The sequence below is a fragment of the Herpailurus yagouaroundi genome, unplaced genomic scaffold (genome assembly GCF_014898765.1).
Source record: "Herpailurus yagouaroundi ecotype Mexico unplaced genomic scaffold, PumYag 29, whole genome shotgun sequence".
Lineage (NCBI taxonomy): Eukaryota > Metazoa > Chordata > Mammalia > Carnivora > Felidae > Herpailurus > Herpailurus yagouaroundi.
Window position 1 is genome coordinate 1,380,517 of NW_024412377.1, and position 6,747 is coordinate 1,387,263.

Consider the following 6,747-nt stretch of genomic DNA (forward strand, 5'->3'; position numbering starts at 1 on the left):
CCTGTGCTCGTTCCCCATCGCGGGTAACTCCTCCTGGTTCTGCTTGACTCGGCTCTAATAAGGGTTATGTGGCGTAGCTGTATCTTTTTTTTTTTTAATTATGGACTGATACTCAAGTATTTTCATTAGGAGAATGCATCAAAATCAAGCCTCGTGTTTCTGAAAGCTCAGAGGACACAGGCACGCTCAGCCGCTGATACGAGGCAACATTTGTCAGAAGGCCGAGAGCTGGATGTGGCCTTCAGTTATGGTAACCTGGCTTGGTTTTATTTGTGATGCTTCTGACGATAACAGAAACTTTTCAAACGGTGCTTACGTTTCATCCTGCTTATTTTCATTGTTTATAGGTGAGCAGAATGCCAGTTGACTCCTCTCCGTACCGGTGTATTCCTGCCTTCTGTCCCTCCCGGCTCCCAGGAGCCAACGGGGGTCCTCTCTCTCCACCCAAGGCCTCCTCGTCCCGCCTCGCCCTCTCCCTGACCCTCAGCTGAGCACCTTCCTTGCAACTTCGATCTCCTGTTGCACCCACCCAGCTACCCGGACAGGTGGCTTACGTAGCCCGGACGGCGGTGCCCTCGCAACCCTGGGGCCAGGGCCTCATCCTGTCCCGGCCCCAGTGAACAGAAGTCACGTTCTTACTGCAGGAATACGAATGTGATCACCTACGGAGGGATAGGTCCTGTGTGTCTGTCTAATGAGACCTTTGTCATTGGCCATCTTAATTTATTTTCTCTGGAATTACTCAGTTTAATGCTTGTGATATTTATGCGTGTGTCCTCCAAATATAGTCACCTAGCCTGACGGGACTTGCCTGGAATTTCTTTCAAATTACTGTAAGTATTTGTGAAGCGTAAACACATATATTACGCGTTGTCAGGGTCCTTACTCCTGCTGCACCTCCCAGGTGCTAGGCTCCGGGCTGTTGTATTTTTCAGGCAAGACCAGGTAAGCTTTGCTAGAACAGGTGCCAGTTGGGTTGGCTTCATGTAAAACCTGCATCCTGTTGTGACAATTCCTCCATGACCGCGTATCAAGAGGTATGTGTTCAAGTATTCACGTCCAGAAATTCAGAATAAACGTATTCCATCAACCAAAAAAAGGTATTTGAAAAAGCATGCAAGTAACATGCGGGTTAACTGCTATGTCCACAGTTAGTAGGCAACTGCCATTCATCTTCACCTTATGCTAACAATTAATCAAAGGGACCGTAAGACACAGCCATCAGTCTCGTAGAAAATCTAATAAAAGTTATTAGATTAAACACACAAAGTCAAAACACATACTTCTTGTCTCGAGCGATCCTGGTTAATAAGGGCCCGCGCGGAGTCCCGTAGGTGTGCTCCGGGCCAGCACCCCCAACCCGCCCTCGCGGCGCCGTGCTCCCTTGGCATCTGGTTGAGGACAGCAACACCGCGTCAGATCTGAGTGTCGAGGGTGGGAAGTCTTCCCAGACTGAGCCTGATCGCCACTCTGTTTGCCCGAGCATTTGCAGCTCTCGCTTCAGGTTCATCTTTGGTGATGGCCCCACAGGTGCCCCCTTGTTTACAAGATCTAGAAACGGCGTCCGAGCAGGAGAAGGTGTTCTTTGGGTCGCACCTCCGCTGGCGTGGACACAGAGGCCCTGCTGTGGAAGTTGTCTCTGGGGGCAGTTGGGGGTGAGACGGGGTGAAGACCCCATCACTCTCCACCCAAAGGCAGGAAGGAGAGATCGATTTAAAGTAGAGCTCGGACATTCGAAAGTTGGGTAATTGTCCAGTGCTGAAGACTGACTCTGCTTCAGAAAGGGCGATCTTGGTGATGCCGAGTGATGTCGTAGGACAAGGTAGACCATTCACCTTGGTGCCTCTCTCTCTCTTCCTCCCTCCCTCTCCTCCCCGCCCCTCCGATCCCTCTGGTAGATAGAGATGGAAAGTCGATGGCTAATACCTGTGGACAGCAGGGGCCCTGTCTCTGGGGCTCTGAGGGGTACAGAGTGGAAAGGGTACCAGCATTGGTCCTACTTTACCTGCATGAAATCACAGCTTCAGAATTCTGAAGAAAACTGGCAAAATATTATGAAATGCTGGGGCACCTGGGTGGCTCAGTTGGTTAAGTGTCTGTCTCTTGCTTTCAGCTCAGGTCATGATCTCACAACTCGCGCGTTCAAGCCCGACATTGGGCTCCGCACTGACAGCTGGGGCCCTGCTTGTGGCTCTCTCTCCCTCTCTCTCTCTGCCCCTCCCCTACTCCCGTGTGTGCCCTCTCTTTCTCTCTCAAAAATAAACATTTTAAAAATACTATGAAATACCTAATACCTTATTTTGCATCACATAAAGTGAATTCACAAGGTTTATTATTTGAGAGAGAGAGAGCACAAGCCGGGGAGAGGGGCTGAAGGGGAGAAAGAGACAGAGAGACAGAGAATCTTCAGCTAGTTCCACACTCATCCAAGAGCCTGATGCAGAGCCCGATGTGGGCCCACACACGGCCCTGGGATCACAGCCTGAGCTGAAATCCAGACTCAGACACTCAGCCCGTTGAGTCACCGAGGTGCGCCCCCCCCCCCTTTTAATTCGTATTGGCTCTTTTTCTTTCCAATATCTGTGATTTTTTCTGCATGCCACTCACTGGCCACTGTGTGAGGAGGGCCCAGGCCTTCCGCAGGGTGAGGGACAGAGGCCCTGCTGGCCGGCGAGCTGGTCCAGGAGGAGGGAGCCTCGGGTTGTAGTCGCACTGCTCTGATATTGCAGCCACCAGCCCCGCTGACTGTCCTCTTACTGGGTGAGGCCCACCAGGGGAGGTGTGGCTGGGCCTTCTGCCCTCCAGCCTGGGAGCCAGGGACCCACGGATGGACGCCTGGACAGACTACATTTGCAGAGCAAGGAGACAACCAAATGCCTCGGCCAATGAGAGCTCCAGGCTTTCCACCTGGCTCCTTCTGCTCACCACGCATGGCGTTATGAGTCACGTATGAGAAAGGATCAGCCCTCTAGGACTTCTGGGCTCATACTTGGAGGGTAAAATTCATAAATTCTCTGGCCCCGGCACACGAACGGCCTGGCGGTGCTGAGCTGGGCAGGGAGGGGTGCCGCTGTGCACACACGGGTCCCTTTCCTAGGGAACAGAGAATGGAGGAGACAGCGGGCTGAGATGGGGACAGGGCCCGTCCCGGTGAGTATGGAAGCCTGGGGATGCTGGCTGAGCCTCCCCGAGAGAAGAATCTTCTAGAACTCTAGGCCCCTAGTGGGTAGCTTAGCTGGGCCAGGTAAGGCAGCAGCTCGTTAACATGGCTGCTGTGAAAACACAGCGTGCTTCTAATAAGTGTCCGGGACAAGGGGAAACAGTGTCTGGGTTCCTGTTTAAGGGATGCCTAGCAACAGCTGAATTTTCTTTGACTAACAAAGTTTTAAAGCCTGGTTCCTGATGGGCAGGTAGCTGACGACGTCTAGTCGGTCATGCTACACGGTAAGAGCGAGCGAGCCCCACAGGGGCCCCCGCCTGCCCGAGCCGGCCCCCTGGAGGGTGTCAGGGACCAGGGGAGAGAAAGGGTCGTGGCCCCGGGTGACGCAGAACCTGACACGTCGTCTTCCCACTTCCCTCTGCTTTCACAGGAGCCCAGCTCCCTCGTTCAGCCCACAGTCTGGGCCCAGACCCACCTTTGCCTGTCTCTGTGCCTGGCAACTTAGAGCCCCTGTGCCACCGCGACACCCTGCCCAGGCCCGGTGTCTCCCCCACGGGGCCCACGGCCCGTGCCCGGGCCAGAGGTAGAGGGGCCAGGACCACCAGGCTCTAGGGAACTTGGGGTCTGCAGAGCGGGCAGGTGCAGGGGGCTGGACACAGTGAGGGGGCACACTGGCTACTGCCCGCCCCCCAGCACCAGCCCTCTCCAGTGCCACCACCTGCCCCTGCAGACCGTTCCCACTCCCGGCTGGGAGGCTTTCCTGTTTCACTCTGTGCCTCCTGCCTGGAAAGACCCCTCAAGGCCTGGCCCCAGGACTCCCGGGTCCCAGGAGGGGCCTCTCCCACTCTGCCCCCCTCCTCTCCCTCCTCTCCCACTCTGCTGCTCCCCTTTGGATCTGGAAGAGTGAGGGACAAACTCAGAGAAGGATCCGGAAGTGTCCGGAACAAGGGGAAACAATGTTTGGGCACCAGGCAGGGTAAGGATGGGGAGGGGCAGTGGGAGAGCCCCCGGGGGAACACAGCGGCCACCTGACACTTCTTACTCTGGATGGGGGGGGGGGGGGGGGAAGGGGGGCCAAGTTCCAGTGAGGCGGGGGTGGAGGGGGCAGGGGATGGGAAGGGGCTGCAGGGGTAGCTGCCCTGCCGCTTAAGTGTCACTGAATAGTCCCCCAGGGCAGAGCTGCCCTGAGAATCTGCAGGTGGGTCCCAGTCCCTGAGCATCCTCCTCACTCAGCCCTGCGTCCTGAGCTCAGGGCCCCACCGGCCGCCCTGCCCCCGGGCACCACGCAGAACCCGATGGGACCCTGCTGCCGGCCCACAGGGGAGTAGTTCCTCCAGAGGCTTAACAAGTCGGGAAAAAGAAGAGACAGACCTACAGGGAGCAGACGCTGCTGGCCCTGGGTGCTGCCGGTTTTCCCCGACGTGACCCAGCCGCGGGCTGCAGAGTGCGCCCGAGGGTCTCGGCCCAGGCGGGGCGGCCCGACGCGGCCCGTGCGCTGTGCTGCCTCTGGGCCGGAGCCAAATACAAACAGAAAAGGCGACTGATACAGAAGAGCCCAGTCAGCTGGAACATGCCTGTCCTTTATCTGGCGCCCAGACCGGCCGGGGGGCGCCCCCCCCACCCTGCCCCCGAGATCCGTGACGGGAATGCGCCTTAAAACCCTCAGCGCCTGGATCACCAGTGGTGAGGACCGGAGGAACCCTGCAGTCCCACAGCGGCCCCGCGCCACGGTCGGCTGTGCAGTAAGCGGACAAGGTCCCCGGGACAGCCAGGCTCGCTCCGCTCCCCGATGGAAACCCTCTCCCTGCACTTCTGCAAAGGTAATGAGGAAGTAATGAGGCTTGACCTGGGTGTGCTCAGCCCCATCCCCCCTCCCCTCGGGCTCCCGTAGGAGGCTTCTGGAGGAGCTGAGCCGCCCGGCTGGCCGAGTGAGAAGTTCAGATAAACCAGCCTCCCCCCCCCGCCCCCCCCCCCCCCCGGGCTGGCCGTGGAGCCCGAATAAGACAATCTGACGCTGTGCAGGCCCCGTCAAGCCGAGGACTGTTTGTTTTGTCACTTGATGGATACGGAGCCCTGACCTTTCCGGGCTACCTTGTCTCCAGCACCCCCTCCCCCGGGGGGCCTGTCCCCCACCCCCACCCCCATCTCCTTTGCAGGTTTGCCACAGTCAGCCGCGCAGTCAAACCAAAAAAGGTAGGCACGGGGTTGTTTGCGATCATTAGCTTAATTTGAGCTGAAAGGTCTTTGTTGTAAGTTGGGGAGGGGAGGGACCTCGGGGCCTCTGCAAAGTGTTTTGCTGGCAAGCTTGTTGAGATAGGGTTGCCTTTGTTGTGATAATCTGAAATTAATCTGTGCTTGAACCTATCTCTCTTCTGGGCTCCCTTTAAACGCGGTTGTAATTACGCGCCCCGCGCGGAACGGAGCCCGGCCCGCGACGACGGAGCCCAATTCCCCCGGCGCGGAGGCTTTCTTCCCTCACCTCGGAGGCCCGGAAACAAAACGTCCCCCCCGCACGTGCTCGGAGCCAGGTACTTGCCGGAGGGGAACAGGGATAATCAGTGTTCTGCCGCACAGTTTGCTGTCTGCTTTCTCAGGGGGTCAGTCTCGCTCTTTCCAAGCCGCCTTCAACTTCCGCGGCTCCTAGTTGACGCGAACCTGGGGCGTTTTCAGCACGCGGCAAGTGGTGTGGTTCCCCGTGTCAGCCGCTCCCCATCTGAGGCCGGGTCTCCCACACCCGCCGTCTCAGGTTTGGTCCCGGGTTTGGTGGGGACACGACAAAGGCCACCCCCCCCCCCCCGCACGACTGATCTGAGCCCAGCCCCGTCCTGCTCCCAGCGGGGGCGTCATATCCTTATCAGGCCCTCTGCCTTCCAACCCGCAGGACTGGCTTTTGGGAGGAATCTCATTAACCCCGTGGGGGGGGGGGGGTATCCCCTCCGCGTCACCTCCCGGATCGCCAGCGCCTGGAGGGCCTGCAAGGGACCTGTCCCTGAGGCACAGACCAGCCTGGAGCTCGGAGTAACTGTACCCCCCCCCCCAAGAGGGGTCCATCTAGATGCGCCCACTGCACCTCTGAAGCCTGCAGGCCTGAACCGGGGCCACTGGGGCCCCAGGTCCCCTCCTGCCCTTCCCCTCCTCTGCTCCCTCCCACCTCTCCCCTGCATCCACCCCTGCCCAACCCCCTCCCCTGCTCCCTCCTGCCTCTCTCCTGCCCCACACCCCTCCTTTACTCCTGGCCCCCTCCCCTCCCAATCCACTCCTCTCCACCTGCCCCTTCCCTGCCTCTGCACCCCTCCTCTCCCCCTGCTGCCCCCTCCCCAAGCCCCCTACCCCTGCCTCTCCCCTGCCCTCCACCCCTCCCCAATCCCCTCCCCCTCCCCAAGCCCTTTCCTGCCCTCCTCCCCACTCCCCAGCCCTCTCCTGTACCCTTCCTTCCCCTGATCCCTCCCACCTCTCCTCTGCCCCCACCCCTCCCCTCTTCCTGTCCCCTACCCCATCCCAGCCCCTCCATCATCCTCCCCACCTAACCTCCCTCCCTGCCCTTCCCCTCCCCTGCTCCCTCCTGCCTCTCCCCTGCCCTCACTCTT